This window comes from Balaenoptera physalus, assembly GCF_965194825.1.
Source record: "Balaenoptera physalus genome assembly, chromosome: 21".
Lineage (NCBI taxonomy): Eukaryota > Metazoa > Chordata > Mammalia > Artiodactyla > Balaenopteridae > Balaenoptera > Balaenoptera physalus.
The window spans coordinates 27,215,147-27,230,710 of NC_138902.1; the positions used below are offsets into that span (position 1 = coordinate 27,215,147).

General features: G+C 39.3%; 1 protein-coding gene across 7 annotated transcripts in view; it reads left to right on the plus strand.

Annotated features, from left to right (window-relative positions):
* The first annotated feature begins 31 nt into the window (after positions 1-31).
* Positions 32-15,564, plus strand: part of SLC7A2 (solute carrier family 7 member 2) — a 71,843-nt gene continuing 56,310 nt past the window's right edge. For 3 of the 7 annotated variants that reach the window (XM_082444496.1, XM_082444499.1, XM_082444497.1), the window contains exon 1: positions 59-189. The gene's annotated coding sequence lies outside the window, so the exon portion shown is untranslated. Of the gene's footprint in view, positions 190-223; positions 343-371; positions 667-2,340; positions 2,426-15,564 lie in introns of those variants that run through there. The other 4 variants (XM_082444495.1, XM_082444500.1, XM_082444501.1 and 1 more) reach the window with 4 other exon arrangements.

Below are 15,564 nucleotides of genomic sequence, written 5' to 3' on the forward strand. Positions count from 1 at the left end.
CCGGCGCGGCTACACAAGCGGCGCCCACCTGCCCAGCCCGCCTTCTGCAGCGCGGCGGCCCCGGCGCTCGTCTCGGCGCGGACCAGCGAGGCGGCGGCCGCTCCAGCAGCCTCTCCGAGCCGCGGGCCCCGATACTCTCCAGCCGCTCGCCCACCCCCGGCCCCTCGTCGCGGCCCTCGCGCTGCCGCAGTAAGTTGCCGAGGGTCGGGCGGCGCGGAGGGGCCGCAGGCGAGGGGCGGTCTGGGCGCCGAGCCGGAGGGGAAGGGCTGGGGCGGAGGCGCCCGGGGCCGCGTCCAGCTGCGCGCAGCTGCCCGGAGGCCGTGCTTCGGCCCCTCGGAGACGGTGAGTCCCGGGGCCGCGCTCCGGGCTTCGCCTCGCCCTGTGCGGCGCCCAGGGCGTCGGGATCCGCGGCCGCCGTGCGGGTCACGGGGGCCGGTAGGCGGCCTGGCACGGCGACGCCGCGGGTCCCTTTGGCCGCCCTGGTCTCGAGGGGCCCTGGGCACCCTCGTGCGGGAGGACCGGCCGGGCCTCCGCCCCCGCCCTGCGCACTGGCGGGTCCCCGAAGTCGCCTGCCGCTCTCTTGAGGCTCTTGGGTTACATATAGGACACCGCTCGGAGCTCTGGAAGTCTTTCCACACCCTGACCTGCCTGGTACTGGTAGGACAGGTAAAAGGGCCCGTCGTGCTGTCTGTTTGGGGTATTTCTTAAGTAAATGTGCAGTTTTAAACCCTTTTGAGATGGGCTATACTCTTTCAAGCCTGTTTCATGCCGCCTTCAACCTTGAACTCCAAATACCATTCTTGACGTTTAGGAGCTCTGCCGGTCAACCCCACAGTACCCGTTCCTCCGGAGAGCTTTGCAACTTCTGGGTATGCGTATATCCAATCCAAGGACTAACATTTTCAGAGATTGTATCTTAAAGATATTGAAAAGAAATCCACTCACAGAGTTATATAAGTCTTTTGAAGTGCAAACAGTACCCAGATTTCAGGAGTAAAAATGTTCAAATATTCCAACTCTCAAATATGTATGCAGAACTGCCTAAAAAAGCGTTTACGACTGGTGATAAGATTTATCTAGTCGTTTCTACAGAAACACTCATCCTTTTAACTAGGGGATATCGTCGGATTTTATTCAAGCAGAGCTATCTGAATCCCGGCGGGGACTTGAGATACGAAGTTAGTGTGTCTGTGGCCTCTGACTTGATGCTTTTTTATTCTTGCCCTAGGCAGTCTTTAGAACTTCTGTCACTTCTCTTCCCCCTCAGCATTAATAGTAATTATTTCCTCAGGAAATTGCAAACATTTGTGCTTGTGATCTTCTTCTAGAAGATGTACAGGGTAAGAATATGCTAATTATATGTTTATGGTTGCTTTTTCCTTTTTGTAATATTAAATCCTTTTTTTCTTTTAATCGCACTAAAGCTGGACATGGAATGATTTCTTAGTGAAATAGAACATATGCATTTTTATTTCTCCTTGAAAAGTTGCTAGTTATCTACTCTGGATGACTCTGGAAGCCACATTATTTATTAGGAGTTTTCAAGTTTCCTCCGTTGCCCCTCATTTGGTTTCTGCACTGTGCCTTGATTAGGGGAATGTCATTTACCTTAGTCTTTTTGGGTGTGCCGTGGCCTTGGAGACCAGAGTAAAACTCTGCATGGTATCTGCAAGGATTCAATTTGCAGAATCCTTGGCCTCGTTTAGCTTAACCTGTTACTACTAAAGCCCTTTTGATTCCAAAGTCTCTAATCATTATCCCTGGATTTAGAGGCTGGAAGGGAAGACATGGTACCTGTTGGAGTTTTAAAAGTCTGAAAATACTCTGGAGTTTTTCGTCTTGCACGCTCATGTGTTTTTGTCATTGGGACATATGTGTCTGAAGGATTTTAAAGTTCATGTTTCTTGCTTTCTACTGCAAACCTGCTCACCTTCTCAGAGTGGAGGTGCCTAGTCTCCTTTCTAGGTGGCCCACCTTGTTCTCTTCTCAGGCTGCCTTGCGTAATTTATCATGGGTTCTCCTGGCTCTTCTGGCCAGACCTGGAGCCCTTGTCTGTGGCCATTCCTTCTGTTTTTTGGCCCTACTTTTTCAAATGGACTCTCCCTCATAGTCTTCCTTTGTGACTTCTCTATTTAGCTTAGTTTCTGTCTTCCCTTCTGTTTTGTTATATTTGCTCGCTGCTCCATATATCCATATCTGTCTCTCTATACATGTATGTATTTTTTAAGTGTTCAGAGCCATCTGCTGGTTTTATTCTGATGCCCTTCAGTGACCAACTTTCAAAACAGAGCCTTGAAGATACCGGTAGGTTGCTATTTGTTTTATTATTTCCCCAAACAGGATATGAACCCACTGATTTCATGGACTGGCTTCTTGTAGACTACTTACTGCATGTCAGACATTTAGAACAAAAGCAACATTTTCAGTTGAGTATATTTCTGAATATTCACATACTTAGTAACGTGCCCATTTGGATGTTTTGGCACCCAACTGAATACTGAAAAACTCAGTTAACTAAGATTTCAGTTACATGATACCTCTTGTCTAAATGATTTTGAGGACTTAAGTGGTTAACTTAGTCCTACACCTTTACCTGAATATTCAAAACCATGTAAATATAGCCTGGATAAGAAAAAAAATAATGATATTGTTCTTTTCATTGTTTTCTGTTTTAATAGCTTTTCATTCTACAGCCTAACACAATGTCTGGCACATAACATGTGCTCCTTATTGTTGAGTGAATGCCATTGATTTTAATACTTTAAAAAAGGGTGTTATGTCTGTCTTCAAAGGTATATTCCTTCATTGGAAAGTACTGAGTCCCTACTCTGTACTCAGCATTAGACATCGAAAAGTAGTGTGCAGCTCCAATTTTGGAGAGATTCTACAGTTATTTTTATATTCCGGAAACCCTCCATTGATGGATTTTAAGAGTAGTTATTTATTTTGTTGTAATTTTATGTAAAGTAACAACACCTATAAACAGATGACTTTAGTACCCTCTACACCGGGAAGCAAACAAGGAACACATTCTCTGAAATATGAAGATGATGTTACTTTCTGTTCCATCGTCAAAAGCACACGTGCTTTGGCGTTTTTGTTTTACTGGTAGTAACAAATTTGTCCTGACTCTTATATTTTCCTTTCATTGCATTTCTGGCTATTTTCTAAGAAGTGGTGTCTGTGGAAATGTTGTAGATGCTATGGACAAAACCAAAGCAACAACTGGGGGTTCATTTCCACCAGACTCTAGTTGATCAAGCTCTAACTAGCTGAGTTCAGATAATCAGAGCATGATTTACCTATTAATTTTTTTTGTCCAATTTAGTAAAAATAACTGTTATATATTAATCTGTGGAAACAAGCAGTATGCTATTATTTTTCAAGTGCTTGTGGACTCTTTTAAACCTTAAATGTTTCTGAGAATGGCCTCTGCTGCCATTGTTAACCTTCTCATTGGTAAGTACAATTAGTGTTGACTTAAGATTTGAGTTAATGTGGTTTTTGTTTAAAAGTCTGGATTTGAATATGTGGGTCACATCTCTTCTGTTCATATTTAGACTTTTACTTACAATATCTCTCCTCAGAAAAGTCTGTGGTTCTCGGTTTTTCTGGGTGTGTACGAACATGAATGGTTTGTTGAAAATCTTGAAGTTTCTTACATCCAGGATTGAAACATCAGCTGGGGTGTCCTATGTGATGGCTTAGTACTGCAAATGTCATGTATTTAATTTTATGCCTTCTCCTTATCCCACTACAAAAATAAAATAAAAAATACTAAAATAAAACCCATATGTTCACACCTATTCTAGTGCTGCATACTAACTAGCGCCTCTGTTCAGAACTTGTATCATCTGGGATTCGGCAGTGAGGTGGATGAGATAAGAACATTTCATAACCTTTCTTCTAGGAGTTTAAAAAAAAAAAAAAAGCCCTGACTATGTTATATTCATTTTTGGAATATTTTATGAACAATACACAACAAAGAATTTTTATGTTCCTTGTTGATTCTTGCTAGTTTTTCCCACAGTTGTGGGGAAAATTCTTTTCTTTCCTTCGCCCACTCTGGTTTCATCAAGGCTTTTAAGTCTTCATACAGTCATACCTAATACAATGCTGTTTATGCCATCAAAGCCCACTTCCTTCCAGTGGAGACCTAGTGCTCACCGTGGATAGAGCTTGATGTCGCCAGGGATGCTGGACGATACTGTCATTAAGATGCTCTCATTTTATACTTCCACTGTTGCCCATCGTTTTTTTGATTTTAATGGATCTTTCCATTTAAAAACAGATGTTTGTCTTTTCAAAAAGTCAAGTTTAACATAAACCTTCAAGCTCACTTTTTATTCATTCTACTCCTTTGTGGGCAGAAAGATGCTATCTGAGTTGGTAACTTATCATAATTAGAAGATAAAAGTTGACGGGTTAGGGTCTTTTCTTCACTTGGCTCTGGATATCCAGCTGTCATCTGGTAAATGATGATAATGATGATAGTCACTAGCGGAATTAACAGTCATTATATATTGAACCATAAGGAAAAAATTGGTTCTCTTGGCATGTTCAGCCTTATTTGTTTACTTTCTCAATGTGAACTCGGGGAAGATTTTTCAGAATGCAATTCAATTTCTACTTTAAAATAATCACACTAAAATCTCTAGAATTTGAAATATATTTGAGTGGTGGGATGGGAGGTCATCTCTGTATCACATGCAAATTGTATTTTTCCAAAGTATGTGTATCCTTTGGATTATCTCCCTCACCAGCCCCCATTCATCCTGCTGGTTTCTTAAAAAAAAAAAAAAAAAAAATGCATCCATTTGGTGGAAACAGCTGGATTTGATTTTTGTGAAACTAGCATGCGAAATCATAGTTTTTAGCAATTGTATGTGCAAACAAATTACTGAATACTGTTTTGATACATTGGGATTCCCTTGGAATAGGAAATATGACTTTGATTCTAAGAATATCCTAGGAGATGGTCCATTTGGAGTCTTCCATGATCGGAGGTTAGCTAATCCATTTTGGATGAATATGTGTTATAAATATATACAGCCCAGATCGAGAGTCTGTAGAGAAGCGAAGAATAAATCAATGACTTGGTCTCTGTGGGCTTTGACCACCAGTGAAGGAGTTAACAAGTACACACACAGTAGGAAGAGAATGATAAGGCTGCCATTTGATTGAGCCATACACAAAGCTGAAGGTATCAGGAGGAGCGGTAACAGTCTGTTCTACACTTCTCTTTTTTATAATGTGTGTTGTTTTTCTTGACATAGACTAAATGCTCCATCAATTTAAGGTACTATTGTCATCACCATTACAGTTACTATTATTGCTGTTAAAACCACTATCACTCTTCCTCCATTTGCTCTTTGGTGAAACTTGGGTCACTTAGACTTGAGTTCTGGCTGAGCGTTTATTCACAAAAATGTGCATTTGGGAGGGGGCAATAATACTTATTACTCATTTGGCAGAACCGTCGGTCATTTATTACCCTGACACTCAAGAAAATTATGATGTTTAACTGAGAATTCAAACTATTCTGAAAGGTCTTGGAGGAAAGTTAAAACACATTAGGAGATCATATTTTAGGTGGAAAATTTGAAGAATAAAGTCATTCCAAAAGTGCAGTCAAATTAAGAACATGAGATTATCCTAACTTCTCACTCTGACAGTTGAGTGTTACGTTGGTTAAGTTTAGTGCATTTATACAAACTTAGTGAGTTTAAAACCCATAAGGGGCCTGGTCAGGAATATAAAAATCGTAAGAGGTCTTCAGCCATCCCTCCCACTTTTGCTTCTCCTGCAGGAGTCCCTCTGAAATCCAGGAAAGCAGTCCCAGCTACAGTTTAGTGTTGGTTCCAGTCTTGGCTTTCCGTTTAGAATGGACAAAGGACTGATAAAAAATGCTGGTTGCTGAAGAGATACTTTTCTGTTACTTGTTAGAGAGGGAAGAGTTCTTTTGTTAGAAGGAAAACCATTCAGTTCAGTTCCTACCATTGACCTAGAAGAAGAAAAAAATGTTCTAAAAGAAATTATATAACCAAAAATATATTTACTGCCATCTTCAACATAGCTCTTCTATTGTACAAGGAGGGTTTTTAATGAAGACATGGAACTGGGTACCACTGCTTCACCTTCCAGGTTTCAGGCTCTTGTGAATGTACCTTTAAAAAAAAAATCTGATAATTGTTCCCAAGAGGTGGTGTGTGTGGGGGGGAACAGGCAATTGATTTACATTCTCAGTGTAATAGGCAAATCTTTATTTAAAGGAATCCTGGGGTGAATCCATTTCTACTAGGTAAAAATCACTTCATAGGGTGTTTGTTTAATGGACCTCAGATGCTCAGAATTCCTTTAATCATAATTCTTTGTTTGCAGTACACTTTGTCATGCCATTATTGGCTCATGTATGGCCAATAAATATTACCCATTTTAGATTCTTGGGTTGGGTGGTGGGTGGCTATTCACTGTATTATGATTTTAAAATGATATATGAATAAATAAAATTTAAAATTTCCCCTAAATAAATTAGTAAATAAAATTTCCACAAATGTCTCCTTTGTGTTTTTCCTTCAAGTAGAGAACATCTGTACTGAATGAAATTTTCCTTTCGTTCAGAAGGACAGCTTTCTTTAGACAGTGATTTTTTTTCCTCCTAAAATTCCTTTATATTCACTTCCATAACATTCCTGGTATCTTGAAGCAAAGGATACTTATTATTTTTCAATGGGGTTCATAGTCCACAGGATATTTGCAATTTGCTTAGGTGCTTGTCCTGATAAAAATCCAAATGAAAACTTCCTTATAGTTTGTATCAACTTGGACATGAATTCCTCTGGGAAAAGCCTATGTCCAAAAAAATTCAGGCTACTCTGTATAGATTTTTTTATGTGCTTTAATTATCATATTAAAGAACACAATTTTATACTTGTATTTCAATCCAACACAAAGATTTAAGTGGTTTATTTAATTCCGTTGTAATCTGAGCAATTGTTTGGGAGATATTTTTGTGAGACTTAGAAGGAGCCTGGGGTGAGCTTTGACACTCCATCCTGAGGGCTTATTAACATTCTAGAGTGTTTGGGCGACATTAGGAATTTACCTTTGTTCCAAGGCAGCGCATGCTAGAAAATGAAGTCAAATTGACTATGATTAATCAGGCAAAGTGAGATTGCTGTTTCAGCTTTTAGTTTTTGACGTTTTGCAGTGATCTGGACTTTCAGGAAGGAGTTGACAGAAGGACTAACAACCTTCATCCAAGTGTAAAACTTACTGAGAGTTCAGTTTTTTCATCCCTTTGAAATTAAAGGGCACTGCTGAGTTTTTAGTGCGTCTCAGCATTTGGAGTAAGTATTGAGCACCAGCTCCGTGCCGTGTGAGCATGTGTCTGAAGAGGTGAAGGAGAGAGGCCGGTGGGGCTCCCACTTTAGTCTCTATGGAGCTTCATGGTGTTCAGAGTGAATAGTTTCCTCTCTTTGGCTTTTTAACCTATACTATGAATTTACATAGACATATTTGGAGGAGAAATTCAAGGTCATATTCTTTTCCGTAGAATCATATTAATGTTTACAACATGAGGTCCATGCTGTTTAAGCAGTCCCTGAAATGTAGCTGTGTACCTCCTAAAAGACTGGACAAGTGAATCAGGTGGGAGAACTAAAGAGATTCAGGTTGAAAAAGAAAAGATTACATTGACATATGTCTTTTCTAATGAAAGGCTTCATGACAAGTTTCATACAGTTTTGATCAACTGTATTTGAACTAATGGCACTTACAGTTCTTTGGTATAAGTACTATAGTACTTAGAATTCTTTGATATCCAAAATATCCAAGATGTCAAGTTCTTTTGATTCTAATAATGTCTATACTTCAGTAGAAGAAAGAAGAACCACACATATGCATGTAAAATGCCCCTACCCCATGGGAGTTCAAGAATCCCTGAATTCCAACCAGTGGACACCTAGGGTTTCTGGAACCCAGAATAAGAAAGAACTCTGCAATTCAGAAGACATTTCAACCCGTGGGAAAACTGTCTTAGGAGAGAACACTTTGGGGCAGGATGGGGCCTTCCCGGTCATACGTCCTTTCCCCTTGTTGATATAACATTGCTTGTGGCCTCCGAGGAGGGGCTGAGAACGGGCTCAGAGGTGGGTGGGGCAGTGAGATGCTCCGAGTTAAAGAGCTCGGACAGTAACGCAGTGATGACCATTCCCATTTGTGCCGTGGTGGAAGCAGTTCCCTGGCCTTGAAGGGATACTTTGGACTTTAATTGTCACCAGCATCAAATTCCTCCAAAATTCTCAGAATTCTTTCCTCCAAATTCTGAGATTCACAGATGTCTATGTCTACCTATGGACCAGGAAATAAATTTGATTCTGAGTTAAGCTGAGATCATTGAGTATGTATAATATATACACAAATGGGAAGAAAAAGAAAGAATGGGTAAGAATAATCCATGCTCTCTTTCCTTATCTAAAATTGGAATACCTTTCGAGTGACATTAGAAATCCAACCTTATGGCTCAATGTCAGTCTGGCATGGATCTTCTTGTAGAAATCTCTGAAATGTAATAAACTTATAGTTTAATAGAACTAAAGAGGTCATAATAAAGATGTAAGCATCACCGCAGAGCCTTGTCAGTTTTCAAAGTATAAAATAACTAACTGAAAGCTTTTCCTTTTACTGGTCATGTTTGTTTAATAACATGCCTAATGAATAATAGCAAAGCAGAGTGAAGAATTTTTAAGTTGGTTTCTCTGCTGAAATTCTTATCCATTGCCAAACTTGCTTTGTAAGTGGTTAAGATCTGTAAGGTTTTGTTGCAAAAAGGCCCTCTTTTACATGCATTACATTTGTGACATAGTGGTTGTGTAGGTGGAGTAGGATGTGTGTGCAGTATTCATCAAGAAAATAGCACAAAGCGCATTTACAGGCCATGGAGAAACAATAGCGGGTGTTGATAAAATTTGTAGTACTAGAGCTTTGAAAACGTGCCTGTTGTAAACTCTCCTGAAACTTAGAATTCCACCTTTAAAACAAAATCATTTTTTCATTAGATGATAGTACATGAATAAGGCACTGCAGCCTGGAAATTTGGTTCTACCATTGTAAAGATGGTGAGACACTGTTGTGATAGCAGGTTTTGTATTCCATTCTCTAAACTTAACAATACACCGAAAGCTGTCTTGTGGGCAATTTCTGAAGTTTGGAAGCTTTCACCTCCAGCCCCTGTGGTCATGGACAGTTACAGAGTTCTTGGCTCTAAGTATGTACCAAGCACGGTGCTAGGCAGGTTTGGAAGGGAAGTAAGCTCCTGAGAATGACATTTTAGAGCTCTCTTTTAATAGTTAAGAAAGTGAGATCTTAAGAGTTGTAACTCATCTGAGGTCAAGACAGCTAGGAGCAGAGTGAAGACTTGACCTCAAGCTTTTTGACTTAGCAAAAGCGCTGATTTATATCAGGCCATTCCGTTTTTGTAAAAGCAAATCATAATCACTATAATACACTACTTAGGTGGCAGGAATTTTATAAGTGGGGATCAAAATACAATTTTAACTTGAAAGTTTTTAATTTTAAAATTTCTTGGAAATTAACATATTTGAATAAGACATTTTAGTAATAGCGACAAGCTCGTGATGTGAACAGTTTTTATTAAATAGCATATTTTAGCCCCAAAATGGAAAAATGTAATCTTAACCTAAAAATAAAAAGACTTTACATATGGATTCTAAGCCATCTAAAGTCATTAGGATTTATACCTCGTAAGTGGTGCTTTTAAACAAGTTCTGTTTGGAGTGCTATTGTGCTATCTTTCAAAAAAAAGCTGTTTGAATTTTTACTTTTTCTGATTATCATAGCTAACAGATGGTTTGCACTTAGTTCAGTGAACCAAACAAAAAAAGAACAGACTTTGCATAAAATTTCTGTTGATAGTGCATTTTATCTCACTGAAATGGATCATATGAACTTTCTGAATAATGAATAGCATATTTACATTATTCTGATCTTTTTTGCTACAGAGTAAGAAAGAAATGTGAAGGACAAACAGCCTAGCATTATCATTTTAAAAGTTATTCTGGTGAATTAAAGTATTTTTCTATTCTTACTGCATTGCTAATGCTGGGTATGTTCCATGTGCTGCTTGCAAAAAAATTGTTCCAGTGACTTTGAAAGCATAAGGCACTATTTATCTCATTGAACTACTAGAACTGGTAGTAAATTAATTTTTATAAGGGTTTTAAGCCTTAAAGTTTCAAGAACCCACATCATTTTGCTAATCCCAATTTTGAAAGAATTTAGTAGAGTTACAATCCAATATTTGACTTTCTATTGATTCACCATCACTGGCCTGTTCATAGTTGTTGGTCGATGCTTGTGTGTGGTGGGAAATGTGTACGTGATGGTGGCCTAAGGTGGGCAGGATGGTATTACCGAAGTGGAGGTAACTTGACTAGTGAGGAGTGCAGGTAGCAGCTGTAGTAGTTGGTACCAATGGTAATTGAAAGTTCAAGAGTCTTTTGTTTTAGGAATGGGGCTTTACATCATCACATACAATTTTAATTCATTACATATTAGACCAGAGAAATCAGTAAAGTGGAGCTATATAATTTCACTTCTAATTTTGTATGCATGAATCAGAATTCAGACTGTTTTCAAGAATTGGAAGAAAGGTGCTCATTTTATTGAACTAAGTATAATTTCTGTTGAGTGAAATAAAAGGGGGAAAAAAGAATGCAAAAATCTTTATTTTTTTGCCCTCCCAAAAATGATGTATGTAGAATAATGTTTTCAGGCAGAGAAAGTAATTTTTCTCTAGTATTCTTGTCAACAGAACTTCTACTGCAATTATTTTCTGACTTGGATTTTCCATGTCTTTAAAGGCATAATATATGGCATTGCTAGTTTAATAAATCATGAGATTCTAGGCTCAGAGCCTATACATTTCATTTTAAGCAGAACCATGCCTAACCATTCCTCATAGGTGTGTGTACTATGTAAGAGTGAGCTGGAGATTGTACATGTGCAGACATAGCTGCAGGAAAGTCAAAATTTCCTAACTAGTATCATAAATAATAATATTTTCATATTTAAAAACAGAATGTTGAGACTATCTATAACTGAAGAAAACAATCAGCATTTTGTCCTTAATTTCTTAATCCCCAAAATGTCTATGTAACAGTGTAGGTCAAAAAGGAAAATCCTGGGCTTCTCTCAGCCCACAAAGAGCATGTAAATATCAAAGACACGTAATAATCTTGATTCTTCCCTGCAAGAGTACACGCTCTGCCCTTACAGGATTGCTTGGGAGCAAAGTAGCTGAGCACATTCATGAGGCTTCCTTTACCTCACAGAGTCTCCCGTTGATTTGGTCCCAATTCCCTGGGTACGGGCATGTGATACAAATGAGTGAAACAGGTTAGTGCAAAATAGTAAGGAATGGTTGGGAACTGTGGTGAACCAGAGAGCAATCAATTTTAAAAATACTGTGTGTCCCAAAAACATACACTGGGAGTTGGGAAGAGTGACTGATAAAACATTTATACAGAACCAAGCAGAGTTCCTGCCATTGTGAGACTGTCACGTTGTGGAATGAGACTGCAGCCCAGAAAACCCATATTTGTATCCTAGATCTCTTTAAATATGGCAGAACACACCGGCAAATGAAGCAATTCCAAATCTACTTTCCCTTCTTAAAAAGACACATAGAAAGAAAGAGGTTGGGAAATATCCATATAGTAGCTATTGATGGGAGTTGACTCCCATCAATTTTCAGGTTTTCCAGATTTCCCTATTAAATTTTCAGGTTTTCCAGATTTCCCGATTATCTTAAAGATACTCTGAGCGGAAGCAAAATTCAATCTTGGTAGAATGTCCTTTTCCTGCTTCTTAGAGCTCATATTTGTCTCTTAGGCTAGCTTCATTATCCTTTCATTCAGCCAAAAATGTCCTCTTGTAAAAATGATCAACTAAAGCCTCATCTCCAAACAGTTCTACTTTTTCAAATTATGAATCACAACTTCCTTAAGTCTTGGAAGCATACAGTAGTGAGGATAAAGGCGGTGGAGACTGATAAATTTTGCTGAAATGAGAAAGATAAAATCTCCTGTTTGTGTGTGATCAGAATATTCCCAGCATTTACTATTGTGATTTTCTAGGCTACGTGGGTGAATGATAGAGCTTTTCTTTTCTGGTCTTGTGGAAGATTGTTTTATGTGTGATAGGTAGGTACATTGGTAGAGGTTTTTATTACCCGCTACTCAGAGTTAAATATTCCATACAGGGGTACATGGGGAAGGGGAGAGACAGAGGAATTACAGTTGCGAACACTAAAATAGACTTGTTGCATAAGGTGAACCTTTAAACTTGAGAAAGGTTTACCAAATCAATATTTATTTGATCTGAATAGGGGATATGTAATGGTGTAATACCCCTTGACATTTTTCCAAGTCATCAATATCATGAGGACATACCTTGTGGGTTTTTAAAATTTTCTAGTCACCGTGAACTTACATGATTATCACTTTTTTGGGAAGATGAGGAAGTTGAGTGGGGTGGGCGGTTTTTGGCAATATGGACTTTGGTGTAAACTAACTACCTATTCTCTGACTATTGGTTTGTATCTGCAGAGAATCATGACAAACTTAGTTTATCAGCCACAAAAAAGAAGTTGTATCATTAAATCATAGAATCTGAGCTGGCAGATAATTTAGCTAATACCCTTTTAACTAGACCTGGTTCCTCACATTTCTGAATCATTCTGAATCACCTGTCCTCTCTTTAAAATGACAGAAATCTAACACCTGTCTTGGAAGGCAGCTTCTAATGGACAGGAACACTCTTTATTAGGGTGTGCTGCATTGTATTGGGTCAGTGTCTTACTCTTTTTTATATTATATCCTTTTTTTGTAGTTTTGTCTTCTAGTATAATATGGAGTCGTCTTCTTACACATTGCCATTCACATATTTAAAGAAAGCTATCATCTCTTCTCTAAGGCTTTCCCCCACCCCAAGAGTGAAAAGAAGCAAAATGTAGAAATATGAGCAACTTATCTTTCTAAAGCTCTTTGCCCAGCACTTTTCTTATTCACTTAACCCTTATATCACTTCTGTAACATCTCTTTCCAAGATGGGAAGACTGAGAGTCCAGTGACTTGCCCAGACACATGGCCGGTAACCCTCAGAGCTAATTGGCTAGACTCAGAGCAGGGTTCCCTCTCTGGGGCCCAGCTACATCCCTGCTTATCATACCTGAACACCTGCATTGTCTTTAATTGCCTTCAAGTCATGACATGGCTTCCAGGCCCCTCACCCTACCCTGGTCACTCTTTACTGGACATACTTGGTCAGCATTTAAGAAAAAGATGGAAGCTACAGCCAAGCATCCATCCATTCAGGAAATATTTGAGTGGCTGCTATGTGCCAGACATTCTCTAGGTATTTGGGATACACCAGTAAACAAAGCAGTCAAACGAAGTTCTTGCCCTCATGAAGCTTACATTCGGAGGGTTTCCAACAGGGCTCAGACCCCTTCCCCCACAGCAACACCCAAGAGGAGTTTGAAACAGCAGACTGAAGAATTGGAGTAGCGGGTTCTGTGCTCTTAAGAAGTTAAGATGGGGGACTTCCCTGGTGGCACAGTGGATAAGACTCTGCGCTCCCAGTGCAGGGGGCCTGGGTTCGATCCCTGGTCAAGGAAATAGATCCCACATGCATGCCACAACTAAGAGTTCCCATGCCACAACTAAGGAGCCCGCCTGCTGCAACTAAGACCTGGTACAACCAAAAAAAAAAAAAAAAGTTAAGATGGGAATTCTATACGAAAACTTAAAATGATGTATTAAAAAATATAATATCTCTGCTGATTTCCCCCTTTTCATCCCTTCAAACAGATTCCTTCTGTAGATTGAGAGAATAATGCTGACTTCTATTGAATTATAACAATTTATTTCCAGGCACAAAATGAGGCCACAGAAAAACTTTTGGTAATAGAAGAGAAAGGTCTCTGATATTATCAGAAGCCATTTGAAATAAAATCTAAGCAAAATGAAAGCATGAAAGATGTGATTTGCTGGGCCCAAGACTTTATTTGTTCTGGGATATGTTTTGAATTCAGACATGTGGGGAGGACTGAGAATACGAGATATTTGAGAACCCAAGAGATGGATAAGGAATGAACTAGATAAACTGTGAAATGAATACAGTGTTTCAGAAAATGGTATATGTTTTTGTAAAAGTAGTAAAAGTGTTCAGTTTTTTATTGCAGGAAGCCTTCTTTTATGAAATTGTTTAAAATTTTTGTAGCTAGAAGAAATGAGTTTTAATATATGTTAGAATTTTTAATACAGACATAAGTTATGATACTTATCTAGTTAATTAATTGGTCCTTAAAAATTTCCCCATTGCTTATATTTTAATAACTATTATACTTTCAATCTTAAGGTAATAGTGGTTCATGAATTTGGAAGGTGAGACTCTATTGCAGATGAGGTTTTAAAATTCCAAAGTCTGCCTAGTATATTTTTGGTCTCTGCGTGATGCCCTTCATCATCAGCTGGGTCTTAGACGGGCTGCCAGGAGCCTGGGAACAGCTAGAATTCTGCATTTCTTTGCGCTGAAATGGTTATAGAGGAAAGGGCATGGAGGAAAGGGCATGGACTTTGAAGCTACACAGACCTTGGCTTCAAATGTAGGTCTGTGATTTTGGGCAAGTTCCCTAACATCTCTGAGCCTCAGTTTTGTCAACTGAGGATTGGACAGCATTTCCGCTGAGGTGGTCGTGAGGATTAAATAATGTATACCCGGTGCCCAGAACATAACACGAGAGCAATGAATGACCCCAGTGATCACTTTGTATTTTCATACCCCGAAGCCTGTGGTAAATGGCCTTGCTTATGAGTGGAATTCTCTTTCAGTTGTCTTTTTCTCCCCAGAGGATAGTCTCAAGTATTTATTCCTTTTTTCTTTCTTTCTTTTTTCCCCCCACCATATCCAAAACTAAAGGAACAGTATCCTGCAGCTCTGTTGATTCTGAGTTTCTCTTCGGCAAGCTATCTTGAGCTACATGATGTAATTGTTAGCGAACACTGGCTTTGAACCAAGCTGTGGCGACAAGTTTCTTTCCTCAAGGCATGCTCTGGATAGTATTTCATCTCCGTTTAGAATCTGTACTTCATAACCGGACTGTTTATTGGCAAAGAACTGCCTGTGCTTCACTTGCAGGACGTGGTGGTGAGCGCTTTGCTCGTCCAGGCGCTGTCTCCTTGGTCCAGGGTTCATCACAGGAACGCTGAACTCTGAAAGATACACTTCACGCTTGTATCTTTAGATGGCACAAACCAGTAAAAACCTTCAGTGACTGTAACAAAATAGAAACATTGTGAGACTTCATTCCATTGCTTCTAAAAGGTCAATGCCCGTATCATATCTTACTGTTGTGAGTCAGACTCGATTTTGTGTCCTGACCTCGATACTACTAGCTAATACTTCACCTCTCTAAGCTTTGGTTTTCGCATGTGTAGGCTAGGGATAGGAATAGTACGTACCTAATTGGGTTGTTGGGTA